Source organism: Hypanus sabinus, chromosome 13, assembly GCF_030144855.1.
Source record: "Hypanus sabinus isolate sHypSab1 chromosome 13, sHypSab1.hap1, whole genome shotgun sequence".
In the NCBI taxonomy this organism is placed as follows: domain Eukaryota; kingdom Metazoa; phylum Chordata; class Chondrichthyes; order Myliobatiformes; family Dasyatidae; genus Hypanus; species Hypanus sabinus.
Genome location: NC_082718.1, coordinates 17,439,716 through 17,460,793, shown reverse-complemented (window position 1 = coordinate 17,460,793; position 21,078 = coordinate 17,439,716). Strand labels below are relative to the sequence as shown.

Genomic DNA, 21,078 nt, shown 5'->3' with positions numbered 1-21,078 from the left:
CGCTTCCATTGTAAGTCCTAATAGTATTTATTTCTCTGCATTAGTCTTGATGTTGAGTTTTTCCTAGTTCACTAGTCCAGAACTTTGGCTTCCTTCCCACAGATGTGATTCCAAGTCATCACCATTTTTCCAGTTTTTAATCTATGCCAGTTTATCTTCTTTACATAACACATTCACTTCAAACTCTCCAGCAACACCAAATCGATGCCAGATACTTATTCAGCACAACTATAAAGCTGTTTTACTATATTCAATACCCTCCACTTATATATATAAGATTTTCATTATATTGACAATTTTCAAAACTTGGTAAACATTTTGTTTGAGAAAGAGCATTAAAATGTTATACTTTGCTGGAAAATATGGCCATGGGATAATTTTAACCAAGCTAGGATTGCACCTGCTTGACACCACTCCCAATTCAACTTTAAATTGACCAAAATCTGCTCATTTGCTCAAGGACCAAATAAAAGTATTTCAGTTTCCCCACATTTTAGCATTTTAACATCCCATTGAATAATGATATGGGGGTGGAGTTTCAAGATGGCGACGTAAGCATCTGCCTTTTAGGCGCTCTTTATTTTTTCAACTATAATCACCCTTTAATTAGATCTTTTCGAACTTAATCATATGAGTTGCTACCTTTGATTGACCCTTTTTTCCTAAAATAATATTTGATCTAATCTTGTCAAACCTAAAATGGCTACAAGTAAGAAATCGGCTAAGGATCCTGTATCCATCGACGCAATTTCTGCTCTTTTGGACACTAAACTGGATGCTAAACTGGATACTAAACTGGCGGGTCTGGAAGGCAGACTAGAAGGTAAATTGGACAGTAAACTGTTAAATTTGGAAAGGAGGATTACTTCGAAAATATCCGATCTTGAAGGAGTTGTTAAATCGCTTGAAACTAAGTTTCAGTCGCAGGCGTTAGTGGTTCAGCAGCTTGGAAATAAGATCACGACTCTTGAACAATCAATTTGTGAAAAAGCACGTACAATTGAAGTGTTAGAGAAGAAGATAGAGTCGACTGCTAAAACTTTAGATCAGTATAAGTTTAAAATTACTGATCTTGAAAATCGTTCTCGCAGACAGAATTTGCGCATCATCGGAATTCCCGAAAAAGTTGAGTCCGGTGATTTAACTGAATTTTTCTCTAAATTACTGTGGGAAATTTTCGGTGGTGAAGGTTTGAAAAATGAACCTGTTATCGACCGCGCTCATAGAGTTGCGAGGTTTTCGTCTGTGCCTGATAAACCACGAGCGGTGATTGTTCGCCTTCATTATCCTCGTGAGAAAGAGCTTCTAATTCGGTTAGCTCGTAAAAAAGGTATGATCTCCTACAAAAATTACTCATTTCGAATTGTTGAGGACTATTCGTATGAAGTAATGAAAGCCAGGATCGCTTTTAAACCAGTGATGGCAGAGATTCATTCGAGCGGATTTAAACAAGCTTTAATGAATCCAGCGAAGCTTAGAATTGTGCTGCCCGACAACAGTCTACACTTTTTTAACACTCCTGAAGAAGCGAAGAAATTTGTTGAAGAATATCGATCCTCTAGTGCAACTTGAACTATGAGTTACATTGAAGGTTTTTTTTTGGAGAGAGGATGCCATTTCATTTTAAGTTTTAACCCTGGAAGTTGGGTTATAACTTTTTATTTTGGGCTATAGGTCTGGGTTTTTTTTTACTACTATTATTATTGCTTATAGATGCTGTTTTAATTTTTATAATATCCTTTTTTATACACGTTTGTATTTTGTAATCATGAATTATTTTTTCAAAATGTCGTTTCTTCTTCCCATAAGTCTTTACTTTTTATAAGCGTTTATTTGCTTGCCTGTATTTAGAAATGGAACAAAGGTTTTGAATTCTTTTTTTTAGTCTTTTTTTTATATATGTTATAGTGTCTATTAAATCTTTTTTTTTAAAAAAAAATTCTATTTTGATAACTTTTTTGATTGCTGAATTTATATTCATATTTTGTAATATGGCTTTCTCAAAATGTCATTTCTTCTTCCCATAAGTCTTGGCTTGTGAAACGTCATCTTTGTATCTGAATATGGAATTTTTTTTTTAAAGGTGTATTACATTTTTAAACTTTAATGTTCATTTTTTTTTATTAATGATTTTTCTGGTTTTACTATTTTGGTTTTTTTTCTTGACTTGACCGATGTGTGTGTGTATGTGTATGTATGTATATATATGTAGGTATATATATATATATATATATATATATATATATATATATATATTTTTTTTTTTTTTTTTGCAACTCTATATTTTAATTAGGGTGTTATATAGTTTTTTCTTAAAAAAATTTTCTTAGGGAGCTGCCATCTTGAAATGGGGGTAATTTTAGTATTAGTTTATGCGCCTGCCGCTTGGCTTTCTTTCAAAGGGTGGGGGGAGGGGGGAGGGAGCTTTTTTCACGCTTTTGCTTTTTATTTTTTTGCTTTTAGTTTATGGGCTGACTTTAAATTGTTAATATTGTTGAGGTGTCAGGATCTCCGGTTGTTCCTGAATCAATTTTCCTTCTTCCTAAATTGTGGGTTATGTGTCTTTTTAACCTTTTATGATACACACAACTAATATTGGTATGATGGATAAATCTATTAACTTTATCTCGTGGAATACTAATGGTTTAAATCATCCGATTAAAAGTAAAAAAATATTTAAAGTATTCCATAGATTGAACGCTAATATTATTTTTGCACAGGAGACCCATATTAGGAGGGAGGATAATCAACGTTTTTTTAGGTTCTGGAAAGGTCAACAATTTCACTCAAATTGTACCGCTAAAATTAGGGGTGTGTCTATTTTTATAGACGCCTCTATTTCGTTTACACATTATGAAATTATTTCGGATCCACAGGGTAGATTTTTGTTGATAACTGGTTCACTTTTTAATCGGAAAGTTGTTTTAGTTAATATTTATGCTCCAAACTTTGATTGTCCTGAATTTTTTAAACGTTTATTTACTTCTCTTCCTAACTTGAATGAATATATGTTGATTATGGGTGGAGACTTTAATTGTTGTTTGAATCCTTCGATGGATAGATCTAAACCTATTCGAACTCTTCCGAATAGATCAGCTTTACTTATTAATTCTTTTATGGTTGATTCTGGAATTACTGAAATATGGCGGTTTTTGAACCCTAAAGATAAAGAATTTTCATTTTTTTCACATGTTTATCATAGTTATTCTAGAATTGATTATTTCCTTATTGATCATCGTTTATTAACAGATGTTATTGATTGTAAATACGATTCTATTGCTATTTCGGATCATGCGCCTTTGAAGTTATCTATCAAGATTCCGGACTCTTCTTTCAATACTAGATCTTGGAGACTTAATGCTACTTTGCTTCATGATCCAGAATTTATTACCTTCATAAAACAACAAATTGACTTATTTTTTTCAACAAACTATAATGAAGAGATTGATAAAGGAATACTTTGGGACTCTTTCAAGGCTTTTATTCGTGGACAAATTATTTCATATTCCGCTGGTAAAAGAAAACAAAGATATTCAGATATAGCTTTATTGGTGGATAAAATTAAAGAAATTGATAAGATTTATTCCGTTACTCCTACCAAAGAACTTTATAAGAAGAGAGTTGAGCTTCAAATGGAACATAGTTTATTATTATCTTCTTCAATTGAGAATCAATTAATTAAGACTAGGGCTCAATTTTATATTCATAGTGATCGAACTGGTAAATTGTTAGCTAATCAATTAAAAGCTATTTCGACTAAGCGACAAATTATTAAAATTCGTAAACAAGACGGTAATTTAACTACTGATTATAAAGAAATCAATAACACTTTTCAAGATTTTTATAAATCTTTATATCAATCAGAATTTGACGGTGACCGGTTTACGATGGATAATTTTTTTAATAACTTGAATATTCCTAAACTGATAGATGAAGATTGTAGCTTGCTTGATGCTCCTATTTCTATGGATGAAATAAGAGAGGTTATCTCATCAATGAATTCAGGGAAAGCTCCTGGTCCCGATGGTTTTATTGTAGAATTTTTTAAAACTTTTTCTTTATTGCTTTCTCCTTGGCTATGTGAAATTTTTAATGATGCGTTTGTTAAGAAGAGACTACCTCAATCGTTTTATGAAGCTACTATCTCTCTAATTCTTAAAAAAGATAAAGATCCTACTTTATGTGCATCTTATCGCCCTATTTCATTATTAAATGTAGACTCTAAGATTCTTACAAAAATTTTAGCCATTAGATTAGAAAAGGTATTACCACAGATTATTTCAGAAGATCAAACTGGTTTTATTAGGAATCGGTATTCCTTTTTTAATATTAGAAAATTGATTAATATAATTTATACTTCATCACCTACAACCCCAGAATGTGTTATCTCATTAGATGCTGAAAAAGCCTTTGATAGAGTGGAATGGACATATTTATTTAATGCATTGAGAAACTTTAATTTTAGTCCTAATTTTATATCATGGATTAAATTAATATATTATAAACCTGTTGCTTCTGTTCTTACAAATAATTATAGATCCTCTTTTTTTCAATTATCTCGTGGTACGAGACAAGGTTGTCCTTTAAGTCCTTTATTATTCAATATTGCATTAGAACCTTTAGCTATTGCTATTCGTGAGTCTCCTAATATTTTTGGTATTACCCGTAATGAGAAGTTATACAAATTATCGCTTTATGCTGATGATTTGTTGTTATATATTTCTAATCCTAGTAGGTCTATTCCTGCTATTTTATCCTTGTTGGCTCAATTTGGTAGCTTTTCTGGTTATAAGCTAAACTTAGATAAGAGTGAGTTATTCCCTTTAAACGCGCAAACCTTATTGAGTGATAGGATGCCATTTAAAGTTGTTACTGATAACTTTATCTATTTAGGTATAAAAATCACCAAGAAATATAAAGATTTATTTGGACTGAATTTTTTACCTATGCTTCATCAAATTCAACAACTTACTACAAGATGGTCTCCCTTATTTTTATCATTAGTTGGTCGGATTAATGCTATTAAAATGATGATTTTACCGAAATTTTTATATTTATTCCAAGCTTTACCAATTTTTATTCCTAAATCTTTTTTTGATAATATTGATTCAAAAATTTCCTCATTTGTGTGGCAAAATAAAAATCCTAGGTTAAGCAAACGGCAATTACAAAAGTCTAAAAAAGATGGTGGTCTAGCTTTACCTAACTTTAGATTTTATTATTGGGCGAATAATATTCGTAACCTAATGTACTGGAAACTAGATTTGGATTCACCTGTGTGCCCACAGTGGGTAAATTTGGAATGTAGTGAGGTTAAGGGATATTCTATATTTTCCATTCTTTTCTTCCTATTGATTTAGCCAAATTCAATAAACAGATATCTAACCCTGTTGTTAAACATACACTATGAATTTGGTTTCAATTTCGCAAATTCTTTAATCTGAAAAACTTTGCTCTGGACAGCCCTATTTTATGTAATTTTTTTTTCAAACCTTCATTGACAGATCAAGCTTTTAGTATATGGAAAAGGAAAGGTATAAAATGTTTTCGTGATCTTTTTTTTGAAGGTATTTTGATGTCTTTTGATCAACTATCCAACAAATTTGAATTACCTAAATCTAATTTTTTTAGATACTTACAAATTAGAAATTTCTTACATAAAATTCTTCCGTCTTTTCCTAATTCAACTCCATCGGATTTTTCAGATTTGATTTTTACTTTTAATCCTTGTCAGAAGGGATTAGTAGCTTTTATTTATAACATGATTATGAAGATACAGCCAGAATATCGGATAGAATTAGACAAGAATGGGAAAAAGAACTTCGATGTAATATATCAACAGATAAATGGGAAAAAAATTTACAAATGGTTAATTCCTCTTCTATTTGTGCTAAACATGCTTTAATACAATTTAAAATTGTACATAGAGCTTATATGTCTAAAGATAAGCTTGCCCGATTTTACTCGCATGTCAATCCTCAATGTGACAGATGTCACTTAGAAGTGGCTTCATTGACTCACATGTTTTGGACATGTCCCACTTTACATAACTATTGGAAGGACATTTTTGATGTCATTTCCTCAGTATGGAATATCGATTTACAACCCCATTTTATTACTGCAATTTTCGGTATACCAAATGAAGATGGCAATCAGCTTTCCCCTTCAATCAGACGAATGATTGCCTTTGTAACATTAATTGCCAGAAGGTCTATATTACAAAACTGGAAAGAAGTAAATCCTCCTACTACATTTCAGTGGTTCTCCCAAACCATTTCTTATTTGAGTTTGGAAAAAATCAGAAGCACTATCTTTGATTCTTCAATTAAATTTGAAGAAACCTGGGGACCATTTATTCGACACTTTCATATGAATTAATTTGGCCTATTTCAGATCCTTTTCTCTACTTATCCTTGTTCAGGTATGGAGTTCCGGAGTTCTTTTCTTGACACCTTTATATATTTATAAAGTGCTATTATTGCCCATGTTAGTTTAGTTTAGTATTTTTTTTTTCAATATATATTTTTTCTCATATATAATTTCAATTTTTTTTTCTTTTTTCGATGATTATTTTTGGGTTTTTTTTCATATATATTTATATAGACGATTGATTTATGTACCTTTTGTCGATTGATGTTTAATAGGATATTATTATCCTATTACTAATGTAATTTCAAGTTTATTGAATTTGTAATCTGTTCATTATTATGTGTTGTTTTTTTTTATATATGAAATTTAATAAAAAGATTGAAAAAGAAAGAAAGAATAATGATATGACAAATTTACTTCGGGCATTCATTCTAGGTCATATAATAAAATCATATCCTTTATTCATTTTTAACCATTGCATGTAAATGACCAGTACATTTAGCATTAAAGTAAGTGAAAAGATAGCCCTCCTAATCTATATTTTTAAATGCAATCTTTGTCATTATTTTTCTCCCACCAACTTCAATCAGTCTTTCATCTCTATTTAAAATTTTGAAGGTAATTTTCCATTGTTGTTTTATGGCAAAAGCAATGGAGGCAGATGATAAAATTGGAAGGAACTCAAGAAATAAGATTTTTCAGTCAGCATGTAGGAACGGAACTTAGCCATGCCATTAAAGAAAACTTTTCATAAACATTCAGCAGAATTTATGGCATTACTCCAATGCAACATGACATTCAGCCTAGTGAGAGCTATAAGTGATTTATGGTATTGATAAAGTACCTTTAATCACAAAGTCTGTGTCAATAACCATCCATATATTTGCCCATATAATTGCCAGTAGTCAAAAAGTGATACAGCATAACAACAGCTAAAGCTAACACACCAGTAACTTAGTCAATTTCTGATGTAGGATCTTCAATGTGAAACATTAACTCTGTTTCTCTACCCACAGATGTTGAGTATTTCCAGCATTTCCTGTACATTTTTAGATTTCCAGCATTTGCAATTCTTACTGAACTTCAATAATTTACCAAGACTGCTAAAGATTTTGCAAATTCTTATTAGAAATAGTAGTCAACAGCAATACATATTTTTGTCATTGCAGAATTAATAAATAGATGCCAGAAGTGATTGAAGTAGCATTTGAATCTTTAAGCAAGTTTAAGAATTTTAATTTACATAAATAAACCCAATGATTTCTTATGGGTATATTGAAGATCTTAAGAAGGCTTGTCACAGTACAATTGTATATGTTCCTTTTTGGTGAATATGTATGTATAAGCTAAAAGTTTATAGGTCTGGAAAGCAAGAATGAATGCAACTAACTGTCTTCAGAGCTGTTTTTGCTCCTCAATAATAAATGCAAATATGTATTAAAATTAAAGATATTAGAAATCTGAAATAAAGACAGAAAATTCTAGAAACTCAGCATATCAGTATATGTGGAAAGAGAAAGAAAGGTAAGATTTCAAGTCAAATATCCTTTATCAGAACTTAAGTCACAAACATGAAACTGATCCCTGAATCATAACGTGGACTCTGTCCATCCAAGGCAGAGTGGACGTGACTTTCATCATAAAAAAACTCCAAGAGGATTATAGGGTGCATCTTCAAGCACATACATGGCATTTTCCAATGTCACTAAAACCTTTATTCTGTCAAATGGGAGGGACAGTAGAGTTCATTTAGAAAAATTAAGCTCTTTTTTACATTCACTTCATCATGGATGCAAGCCATGATCCTAACCAAAAAACACACAACATAGTCTACTTCTGTTCAGATCAGAGTCAAGAAAGGCTCCTGCAGCACAACAAATGGGCTTGTACATATAGATTTGGATGAAGAGCTCCAAGCTTTCATCAAATTGAGTATTGAGACAGAGGCTGCAATGGGCCTTATACTCAACATCTGCAAATAGTCTGCGCATGTGCTCTCTCAGTATACAACAACACTCTCCAAAAATGTTGGTCCAGTACAAGACCATTAATAATGCCAGAGAACCATTTCCCATTTTCTTAAGAAATTTATCAAATATGAGATTCATCAATGTTTTCAGTATACCCGCACAACTTTGAGGAAAAATTGTGTTTGAAGATCAATAACTCAAACCCCTGAGCAACAAGGACTTAAACCCTCCTAGGGTTTAGATGTTTCAGACGTATTAGAGGCAGAGGAATGAAGGGTGGGAGGGGGTGGCATTGCTAGTCAGGGAAAATGTTACAGCAGTGCTCAGGCAGAACAGATTAGCAGGCTTGTCTACTAAGGCCATATGGGTGGAGCTGAGAAACAGGAAAGATATGACCACATTAATGGGTTCTATTATAGACCACCCAATAGTCAGCGAGAACCGGAGGAGCAAATCTGCAGAGAGATAGCAGACAACTGCAGGAAACATAAAGTTGTGATAGTAGGGGATTTTAATTTTCCACATATTGATTGGGACTCCCATAAGGTTTAGACAGTTTAGAATTTGCGAAATATGTCCAGGAAAGTTTTCTAAGTTAATATACAGAGGTACCAACTAGAGAGGATGCAATATTAGATCTCCTATTAGGAAACGAGTTAGGACAGGCGACGGAAGTATGTGTAGGGGAACACTTTGGTACCAGTGATCATAACATCGTTAGTTTCAAATTGATCATGGATAAAGATAGATCTGGTCCTCGGGTTGAGGTTCTAAACTGGAAAAAGGTCAAATTTGAAGAAATGAGAAAAGATCTAAAAAATGTGGATTGGGGCAGGTTATTCTTTGGCAAGGATGTGATTGGTAAGTGGAAGGCCTTCAAAGGAGAAATTTTGAGAGTGCAGAGTTTGTATGTTCCTGTTAGGATTAAAGGCAAAGTGAATAAGAATAAGGAACCTTGGTTCTCAAGGGATATTGGAACTCTGATAAAGAAAGAGATGTATAACATGTATAGGCAACAGGGAACAGCAAATAAGGTGCTTGAGGAGTATAAAAGGTGCAAAAAAAAACTTAAGGAAGAAATCAGGAGGGCTAAAAGAAGACATGAGGTTGCTTTGGCAGTCAAGGTGAAGGATAATCTTAAGAGCTTCGACAGGTATATTAAGAGCAAAAGCATAGTAAGGATAGCAAAATTGGTCCTCTTGAAGATCAGAGTGGTCAGCTATGTATGGAACCAAAAGAAATGGGGAAAATCTTAAATGGGTTTTTTGCATCTGTATTTACTAAGGAAACTAGCATGGAGTCTATGGAAATAAGATAAACAAGTAGTGAGGTCATGGAACCTATACAGATTGAAGAGGAGGAGATGCTTGCTGTCTTAAGGCAAATCAGGGTAGATAAGTCCCCAAGACCTGACAGGGTATTCCCTCAGACCTTGAAGGAGATTAGTGTTGAAATTGCAGGGGCCCTGGCAGATATATTTAAAATGTCAGTATCTATGGGTGAGGTGCCGGAGGATTGGAGGATAGCTCATGTTGCTCCATTGTTTAAAAAAGGTTCTAAAAATAATCTGGGAAATTATAGGCCGATAAATTTGATGTCAGTAGTAGGTAAATTATTGGAAGGAGTACTAAGAGATAGGATCTACAAGTATTTTGATAGACAGGGACTTATTAGGGAGAATCAACATGGCTTTGTGCATGGTAGGTCATGTTTAACCAATCTATTAGAGTTTTTCAAAAAGGTTACCAGGAAAGTGGATGAAGGAAAGGCAGGGGGTGTTGTCTTCAGTAAGGCCTTTGACAAGGTCCCACAAGGGAGGTTAGTTAGGAAGGTTCAGTCGCTAGGTATACATGGAGAAGTAGTAAATTGGATTAGACATTGGCTCAATGGGGGACGCCAGAGAGTGGTAGTGAAGGATTGCTACTCTGAGTGGAGGCCTATGACTAGTGGTGTGCCATAGGGATCAGTGCTGGGTCCATTGCTATTTGTCATCTATAGCAATGATCTGGATGATAATGTGGTAAATTGGATCAGCTAATTTGCTGATGATACAAAGATTGGAGGTGTAGTGGACAATGAGGAAGGTTTTCAAAGTTTGCAGAGGGATTTAGACCAGCTGAAAAAATGGGCTGAAAACTGGCAGATGGGAGTTTAATGCAGACAAGTGTGAGGTATTCCACTTTGGAAGGACAAACCAAGGTAGAACATACAAGGGAAATGGTAAGACACTGAGGAGTGCAGTAGAACAGAGGGATCTGGCAATACAGATACATAATTCCCAAAAAGTGGCGTCACAGGTAGATAGGGTCGTAAAGAGAGCTTTTGACACATTGGCCTTTATAAATCAAAGTATTGAGTATAAGAGTTGGAAAGTTATGGTGAGGTTGTATAAGACATTGGTGAGGTTGAATTTGGAATATTGTGGGGTGGAGTTTCAAGATGGCGGCGTAAGCATCTGCCTTTTAGGCGCTCTTTATTTTTTTAACTATAATCACCCTTTAATTAGACCTTTTCGAACTTAATCATATAGGTTGCTACCTTTGATTGACCCTTTTTTCCTAAAATAATAGTTGATCTAATCTTGTCAAACCTAAAATGGCTACAAGTAAGAAATCGGCTAAGGATCCTGTATCCATCGACGCAATTGTTGGTCTTTTGGACACTAAACTGGATGTTAAATTTGCGGCTATGGAAAGTAAATTGGACAATAAACTGGATGCTAAATTTGCGGCTCTGGAAGGCAGACTAGAAGGTAAATTGGACAGTAAACTGTTAAGTTTTGAAAGGAGGATTACTTCGAAAATATCCGATCTTGAAGGAGTTGTTAAATCGCTTGAAACTAAGTTTCAGTCGCAGGCGTTAGAGGTTCAACAGCATGGAAATAAGATCACGACTCTTGAACAATCAATTTGTGAAAAAGCACGTATAATTGAAGTGTTAGAGAAGAAGATAGAGTCGACTGCTAAAACTTTAGATCAGTACAAGTTTAAAATTACTGATCTTGAAAATCGTTCTCGCAGACAGAATTTGCGCATCATCGGAATTCCCGAAAAAGTTGAGTCCGGTGATTTAACTGAATTTTTCTCTAAATTACTGTGGGAAATTTTCGGTGGTGAAGGTTTGAAAAATGAACCTGTTATTGACCGCGCTCATAGAGTTGCGAGGCTTTCGTCTGTGTCTGATAAACCACGAGCGGTGATTGTTCGCCTTCATTATCCTCGTGAGAAAGAGCTTCTAATTCGATTAGCTCGTAAAAAAGGTATGATCTCCTACAGAAATTATTCATTTCGAATAGTTGAAGACTATTCGTATGAAGTTATGAAAGCCAGGATCGCTTTTAAACCAGTGATGGCAGAGATTCATTCGTTTGGTTTTAAACAAGCTTTAATGTATCCAGCGAAGCTTAGAATGGTGCTGCCCGACAACAGTCTACACTTTTTTATCACTCCTGAAGAAGCGAAGAAATTTGTTGAAGAATATCGATCCTCTAGTGCAACTTGAACTATGAGTTACATTGAAGATTTTTTTTGGAGAGAGGATGTTATTTCATTTTAAGTTTTAACCCTGGAAGTTGGGTTATAACTTCTTATTTTGAACTATGGGTCTGGGTCTTTTTTTTTACTACTATTATTATTGCTTATAGATGCTGTTTTAATTTTTATAATATCCTTTTTTTATATACGTTTGTATTTTGTAATAATGAATTATTTTTTTTCAAAATGTCGTTTCTTCTTCCCATAAGTCTTTACTTTTTATAAGCGTTTATTTGCTTGCCTGTATTTAGAAATGGAACAAAGGTTTTGAATTCTTTTTCTTTAGTTTTTTTTTAAATATGTTGTAGTGTCTATTAAATCTTTTTTTTTATAAAAATATTCTATTTTGATAACTCTTTTACTATATTTTCTTATTAGATTGCTGAATTTATATTCATATTTTGTAATATGGCTTTCTCAAAATGTCGTTTCTTCTTCCCATAAGTCTTGGCTTGTGAAACGTCATCTTTGTATCTGAATATGGAATTTCTTTTTTAAAGGTGTATCACATTTTTAAACTTTAATGTGCATTTTTTTTTATTAATGATCTTTCTGGTTTTACTATTTTAGTTTTTTTTTTGATTTGTCTGATATGGGTGTGTATGTGTATGTGTATATATATATATATATATATGTAGGTATATATATATATATATTTTATTTTTTTTTGCAACTCTATATTTTAATTGGGGTGTTATATAGTTTTTTCTTAAAAAATTTTCTTATGGAGCTGCCATCTTGAAATGGGGGTAATATTAGTATTAGTTTATGCGCCTGCCGCTTGGCTTTCTTTCAAAGGGTGGGGGGAGGGGGGAGGGATCTTTTTTCATGCTTTTGCTTTTTATTTTTTTGCTTTTAGTTTATGGGCTGACTTTAAATTGTTAATATTGTTGAGGTGTCAGGATCTCCGGTTGCTCCTGAATCAATTTTCCTTCTTCCTAAATTGTGGGTTATGTGTCTTTTTAACCTTTTATGATACACACAATTAATATTGGTATGATGGATAAATCTATTAACTTTATCTCGTGGAATACTAATGGTTTAAATCATCCGATTAAACGTAAAAAAATATTTAAAGTATTCCATAGATTGAACGCTAATATTATTTTTGCACAGGAGACCCACATTAGGAGGGAGGATAATCAACGTTTTTTTAGGTTCTGGAAAGGTCAACAATTTCACTCAAATTGTACCGCTAAAATTAGGGGTGTGTCTATTTTTATAGACGCCTCAATTTCGTTTACACATTATGAAATTATTTCGGATCCACAGGGTAGATTTTTGTTGATAACTGGTTCACTTTTTAATCGGAAAGTTGTTTTAGTTAATATTTATGCTCCAAACTTTGATTGTCCTGAATTTTTTAAACGTTTATTTACTTCTCTTCCTAATTTGAATGAATATATGTTGATTATGGGTGGAGACTTTAATTGTTGTTTGAATCCTTCGATGGATAGATCTAAACCTATTCGAACTCTTCCGAATAGATCAGCTTTACTTATTAATTCTTTTATGGTTGATTCTGGAATTACTGAAATATGGCGGTTTTTGAATCCTAAAGGTAAAGAATTTTCATTTTTTTCACATGTATATCATAGTTATTCTAGAATTGATTACTTTCTTATTGATCATCGTTTATTAACAGATGTTATTGATTGTAAATACGATTCTATTGCTATTTCGGATCATGCGCCTTTGAAGTTATCTATCAAGATTTCGGATTCTTCTATCAATACTAGATCTTGGAGACTTAATGCTACTTTACTTCAAGATCCAGAATTTATTACCTTCATAAAACAACAAATTGACTTATTTTTTTCAACAAACTATAATGAAGAGATTGATAAAGGAATACTTTGGGACTCTTTCAAGGCTTTTATTCGTGGACAAATTATTTCATATTCCGCTGGTAAAAGAAAACAAAGATATTCAGATATAGCTTTATTGGTGGATAAAATTAAAGAAATTGATAAGATTTATTCCGTTACTCCTACCAAAGAACTTTATAAGAAGAGAGTTGAGCTTCAAATGGAACATAGTTTATTATTATCTTCTTCAATTGAGAATCAATTAATTAAGACTAGGGCTCAATTTTATATTCATAGTGATCGAACTGGTAAATTGTTAGCTAATCAATTAAAAGCTATTTCGACTAAGCGACAAATTATTAAAATTCGTAAACAAGACGGTAATTTAACTACTGATTATAAAGAAATCAATAACACTTTTCAAGATTTTTATAAATCTTTATATCAATCAGAATTTGACGGTGACCGGTTTACGATGGATAATTTTTTTAATAATTTGAATATTTCTAAACTGATAGATGAAGATTGTAGCTTGCTTGATGCTCCTATTTCTATGGATGAAATAAGAGAGGCTATCTCATCAATGAATTCAGGGAAAGCTCCTGGTCCTGATGGTTTTATTGTAGAATTTTTTAAAACTTTTTCTTTATTGCTTTCTCCTTGGCTATGTGAAATCTTTAATGATGCGTTTGTTAAGAAGAGATTACCTCAATCGTTTTATGAAGCTACTATCTCTTTAATTCTTAAAAAAGATAAAGATCCTACCTTATGTGCATCTTATCGCCCTATATCATTATTAAATGTAGACTCTAAGATTCTTACAAAAATTTTAGCCATTAGATTAGAAAAGGTATTACCACAGATTATTTCAGAAGATCAAACTGGTTTTATTAGGAATCGATATTCCTTTTTTAATATTAGAAAATTGATTAACATAATTTATACTTCATCTCCTACAACCCCAGAATGTGTTATCTCATTAGATGCTGAAAAAGCCTTTGATAGAGTTGAATGGACATATTTATTTAATGCATTGAGAAACTTTAATTTTAGTCCTAATTTTATATCATGGATTAAATTAATATATTATAAACCTGTTGCTTCTGTTCTTACAAATAATTATAGATCCTCTTTTTTTCAATTATCTCGTGGTACGAGACAAGGTTGTCCTTTAAGTCCTTTATTATTTAATATTGCATTAGAACCTTTAGCTATTGCTATTCGTGAGTCTCCTAATATTTTTGGTATTACCCGTAATGAGAAGTTATACAAATTATCGCTTTATGCTGATGATTTGTTGTTATATATTTCTAATCCTAGTAGGTCTATTCCTGCTATTTTATCCTTGTTGGCTCAATTTGGTAGTTTTTCTGGTTATAAGTTAAACTTAGATAAGAGTGAGTTATTCCCTTTAAACGCGCAAACTTTATTGAGTGATAGGATGCCATTTAAAGTTGTTACTGATAACTTTATCTATTTAGGTATAAAAATCACCAAGAAATATAAAGATTTATTTGGACTGAATTTTTTACCTATGCTTTATCAAATTCAGCAACTTACTACTAGATGGTCTTCCTTATTTTTATCATTAGTTGGTCGGATTAATGCTATTAAAATGATGATTTTACCGAAATTTTTATATTTATTCCAAGCTTTACCAATTTTTATTCCTAAATCTTTTTTTGATAATATTGATTCAAAGATTTCCTCATTTGTTTGGCAAAATAAAAATCCTAGGTTAAGCAAAAGGCAATTACAAAAGTCTAAAAAAGATGGTGGTCTAGCTTTACCTAACTTTAGATTTTATTATTGGGCGAATAATATTCGTAACCTAATGTACTGGAAACTAGATTTGGATTCACCTGTGTGCCCACAGTGGGTAAATTTGGAATGTAGTGAGGTTAAGGGATATTCTATATTTTCCGTTCTTGGTTCTTTTCTTCCTATTGATTTAGCCAAATTCAATAAACAGATATCTAACCCTGTTGTTAAACATACACTACGAATTTGGTTTCAATTTCGCAAATTCTTTAATCTGAAAAACTTTGCTCTGGACAGCCCTATTTTATGTAATTTTTTTTTCAAACCTTCATTGACAGATCAAGCTTTTAGTATATGGAAAAGGAAAGGTATAAAATGTTTTCGTGATCTTTTTTTTGAAGGTACTTTGATGTCTTTTGATCAACTATCCAACAAATTTGAATTACCTAAATCTAATTTTTTTAGATACTTACAAATTAGAAATTTCTTACATAAAATTCTTCCATCTTTTCCTAATTCAACTCCATCGGATTTTTCAGATTTGATTTTTACTTTCAATCCTTGTCAGAAGGGATTAGTAGCTTTTACTTATAACATGATTATGAAGATACAGCCAGAAATATCGGATAGAATTAGACAAGAATGGGAAAAAGAACTTCGATGTAATATATCAACAGATAAATGGGAAAAAATTTTACAAATGGTTAATTCCTCCTCTATTTGTGCTAAACATGCTTTAATACAATTTAAAATTGTACATAGAGCTTATATGTCTAAAGATAAACTTGCCCGATTTTATTCGCATATTAATCCTCAATGTGACAGATGTCACTTAGAAGTGGCTTCATTGACTCACATGTTTTGGACATGTCCCACTTTACATAACTATTGGAAGGACATTTTTGATGTCATTTCCTCAGTATGGAATATCGATTTACAACCCCATTTTATTACTGCAATTTTCGGTATACCAAATGAAGATGGCAATCAGCTTTCCCCTTCAATCAGACGAATGATTGCTTTTGTAACATTAATTGCCAGAAGGTCTATATTACAAAACTGGAAAGAAGTAAATCCTCCTACTACATTTCAGTGGTTCTCCCAAACTATTTCTTATCTGAGTTTGGAAAAAATCAGAAGCACTATCTTTGATTCTTCAATTAAATTTGAAGAAACCTGGGGACCATTTATTCGACACTTTCATATGAATTAATTTGGCTTATTTCAGATCCTTTTCTCTACTTATACTTGTTCAGGTATGGAGTTCTGGAGTTTTTTCTTGACACCTTTATATATTTATAAAGTGCTATTATTGCCCATGTTAGTTTTAGTTTAGTATTTTTGTTCATTATATATTTTCTCTCATATATAATTTCAATTTTTTTTTTCTTTTTTCGACGATTATTTTTGTTTTTCATATATATTTATATAGACTTGATTGATTTATGTACCTTTTGTTGATGGATGTTTTAATAGGATATTATTATCCTATTACTAATGTAATCTCAAGTCTATTGAATCTGTAATCTATTCATTATTTTGTGTTGTTTTTTTTATATATGAAATTTAATAAAAAGATTGAAAAAGAAAGAATTTGGAATATTGTGTCCAGTTTTAGTCACCAAATTACAGGAAGGATATTAATAAGGTTGAAAGAGTGCAGAGAAGGTTTGCAAGGATGCTGCCAGGACTTGAGAAACTGAGTTACAGAGAAAGGTTGAATAGGTTAGGACCTTATTCCCTGGAGCGTAGAAGAATGAGGGGAGATTTGATAGAGGTATATAAAATTATGATGGGTATAGATAGAGTGAATGCAAGCAGGCTTTTTCCACTGAGGCTAGGGGAGAGAAAAACCAGAGGACATGGATTAAGGGTGAAGGGGGAAAGGTTTAAAGGGAACATTGGGGGAGGGGCTTCTTCGTACAGAGAAAGGTGGGAGTGTGGAATGAGCTGCCAAATAAAGTGGTAAATGCCGGCTCACTTTTAACATTTAAGAAAAACTTGGACAGGTACATGGATGAGAGGGGTATGGAGGGATATGGTCCAGGTGCAGGTCAGTAGGACTACACAGAAAAATACTTCGGCACAGCTAAGAAGGGCCAAAGGGCCTGTTTCTGTGCTGTAATGTTCTATGGTTTTATATGTACTTCTGACATTTTAACTACTTACTACGGCAGCTAGTCACCTCTCAACATTAGAAAGACACCACCTGTGTTTTTTTCCACAACTCCTTACAAAAATGTAAAACTCTCATTGCTTTTTGGCAATCTTGATGAATGACAGTTAAAGAGGTATTCAGAATGGTATTTCAGCTAACTCATTCATGCTGATTGTGCTGCCCAGCAAGCTAATACATCTGCTCACATTTGGCCCATAGCCTTCTCAACCCCTCTTTCCATATACATATCTAGATGACTTTTAAATGATGCTGATGTGCACACCTCAACCATTATTTTCTGGTGGCTCATTCCAAATAAGCACCTTACTTATGTTAAGGAGCTACCCCTGATGTCCCTTTGAAATCTCTCACTTCTGATCTTAAATATATGTCTTCTTATTTTTAGCATCTCGTCCTTGGGTAAACAACTAAGCGCTTCTACCTGTCTATTTTCTTCATGATGTACATCTATCATCTTATACACATCTGTCTAGTTCAGGGAATAGAATCGTAGACTATACAACCTCTCCATGCCACTCAAGCCCCAAGTCCAGTATACAGTAATCTGGACTGATAATCTTTTCTGCACTCTTTCTAGTTTGATAACATCTTTCCAATAACAGGGTGAGCCAAAACTGAACATAAACTTACTGTTTCAGTTTTGTCAAATTTTGATAAGCACGTAACGTCAACACTCCCAGCTTTGTCCTTCTTCTAAGAAAGAAGACTACATTTAGATTGATGCTGTAAAAGAGCAGTATTTATTTAGAATTAAGTTACTGCTTCCAAGCCACGGTTAACAACCCTATTGGCCCAGTGCTTACTGATTTTCAATTAATTCTACACAGTTCTTATTAAAAGTCAGTGAACTGTTCATTAACTTCAGTGTCTCTCCCTCTGCACTTGGGCCATAACTGCACACTTCTGTCAAACAGCTCTTGTTCTAATGCTATGGTATCTCCTGTCTGATGGCAGGGGGCAAAAAAATTGATGGACAGATGGGAAGGATCATTGACAATGCTAAGGCTGCGTATCCAGTGCTCCTGATAGATATCTCTAATAGGTGGAAGAGAGACTCCCCTATGATCCCCTCAGCAGTTCTTGCAATCCTTTTTAGGGATGCAGTCAGATGCCTTACAATTCCTGTATCAGACAGTGGTGCAGCTGGTCAGGACACTGTGGTGAACTACATATACCTGTCTGGACACGCCCCCCCCCCCCTCGCTGACTGCTCCTGTGGCTCCTCCCACAGACCCCGGTATAAAGGCGATTGGGGCCTGAGACCTGGCCTCAGTCTCCAGGATGTAGCATGGTGGTCAATTGCTGCTTGTTCTTTCTTCCAGTCAATAAAAGCCTATATCTCGCCTCACGTCTCAGAGAGTTATTGATGGTGCATCAGACACTCACAATGGTACAGCTGAAAAATTTGGTTAAAATGGAGGGGGAGAGCCTCGCTCATCTCTATTTCCTCAGGAAGTGGAGACACTGCTGTGCTTCCTTAACCAGAGGTGTTGTTGAAGGACCAGGTGAGATTGTCTGTTATATGCACTCCCCAGAAAGTTGATGTTCCCAGCTCTTTCCATGGAGGAGCCATGCATGTGTATCGAGGATTGATCAGCCTGCACCTTCCTAAAGTCCATAGTTATCTCTTTGGTCTTGTGCACGTTAAGACTCAAGTTGTTTTACTCACACCATCCTACCAGCTGCTCTACCGCCTCTCTGTAGACTGACTCATCATCATTGATGATGAGGCCAACCACTGTTGTGTCATCAGCGAACTTGATTCCGTTTGAACTGGATCCAGCAATGTAGTCATGCATCAGCAGCATGAACAGCAGTGGCCTGAGCATGCAGCCCTGGGGAGAGTCAGAGCTCAGCATGATGGAGCTAGAAATGTTGCTCCCAACACGGACTGACTGTAGCCTTTCTGTCAAGAAGTCCAAGATCCAGTTACAGAGAGAGTTGTTGAGACCCAATGAAGATAGTCTACCCACCAGCTCCTGAAGCTGGTCAATAAACAGCGTCCTGGCATACGAAGCAGCATTTTTCAGGTAGGATAAAACACAGTGGAGTGTAGGTGCTGGAAAGTGTCCAATGTAACAGGAAGATGGGATTCAATGCAACCCATAAACAACCACTCAAAGCACTTCATTATCATTGAAGTCGGTGCCACTAAACAATAGTCATTGAGACAAGTTACTGTCATCCTCTTGGGCATCACGATGCTGAAGATATCTGTTAAAACCTCAGTTAACTGAGCTGCACAGTCCTTCAGCACTCAAGCAGGTATGTTACTTGGATTGAGCCTGGCTAGGGCTTCCTCCCATCAACTGTTTCCAAACAGAGTGCCTGCTCCTCAGGGGGAAGGGAGGGTTTCCTCACCAGCACATTATTCTGTGCACCAAAGTGTAAAAGACATTCAGTCTATTAGGAAGAGAAACATCACTGTCATTGATGCACAGGGTGGACTTGTAGTCCATTATGGAACGAATGCCCTGGCACATGTGCCACATGTCTCTGATGTCACAGAAATGGCTGTATTTTCTCTGTGAATAATCCAATTTTACCTTCCTAATGCCATGGGAAGGCGCAGCTCTTGCTGACCTGAGAGTTGTCTTATCCCCCAATCTGAAAGCAGTATTCAAATCTCTTGGCCGTGTTCTATGCCAGTATGATGGTTGTAGGTAGCTGCCTCCCTGGATTATTTTGAGGACCTGTAACCCTGAGGTTGCTTCTCTGGCCAGGTCCTTATTTCCCTTTAAACTGATGACGCATTTAAACAGTAGCTGGTATGCAAGAATTAGCATAATAGGTAAGTGGTTAGAAAATCTGATGTAGAGATGAGGAGCAGCTTTGTATGTAGGGAAGTTAAAATAACCCAATAATACTACCCTATTATGTTTACGGCTAGCTGCAAACTCTACACACATCTGCTCCTGCAATTTCTGCTGACAATTGGGAAGGGCCTATAATACAATCCCATCAGAATGACCATACCATTTCTAATTTCTATCCATATAGCTTTACTGGATGATACCCTAAGAATATCCTCTCTAAGCATCCACTTTCATTAAGGGGGTAACACGATTTCAAAGTTTAAGAGAACTTTAGATAGGTACTTGCATGGGAGGGTTATGGGGGTCTATGATCCGGGTGCAGGTCAATGGTGTCAGACAGTTTAAATCACTCGGCACAGTCTAGATAGGCTAAAGGGTCTATTTCTAAGCTTTACTTTTCTATGACTCTAAGAGCTGTAGCATCTGTATTCTGTAAGTCTTACCTTCCCTCAGGAATGTTTCTCTTATGGCTGTGATATCCCAGCCCCCAGAGCCAATGAATTCTTCTGCCTTACCAACATTCCTCTTGCATTGTAATAAATGCAGTTTAAACCAATGGTCTTTCTTCTCCTTTTGAATTGAATTGAATTGATTTTATTACTTACATCCTTCATATACATGAGTAAAAATCTTTATATTATG

The 21,078-nt window shown here is 34.3% G+C and overlaps 1 protein-coding gene across 3 annotated transcripts in view; it reads right to left on the bottom strand.

Moving 5' to 3' along the window:
* fbxl13 (F-box and leucine-rich repeat protein 13) overlaps window positions 1-21,078 on the bottom strand; it is a 181,690-nt gene that overhangs the window by 109,974 nt on the left and 50,638 nt on the right. The gene's annotated exons all lie outside the window — the stretch shown is intronic.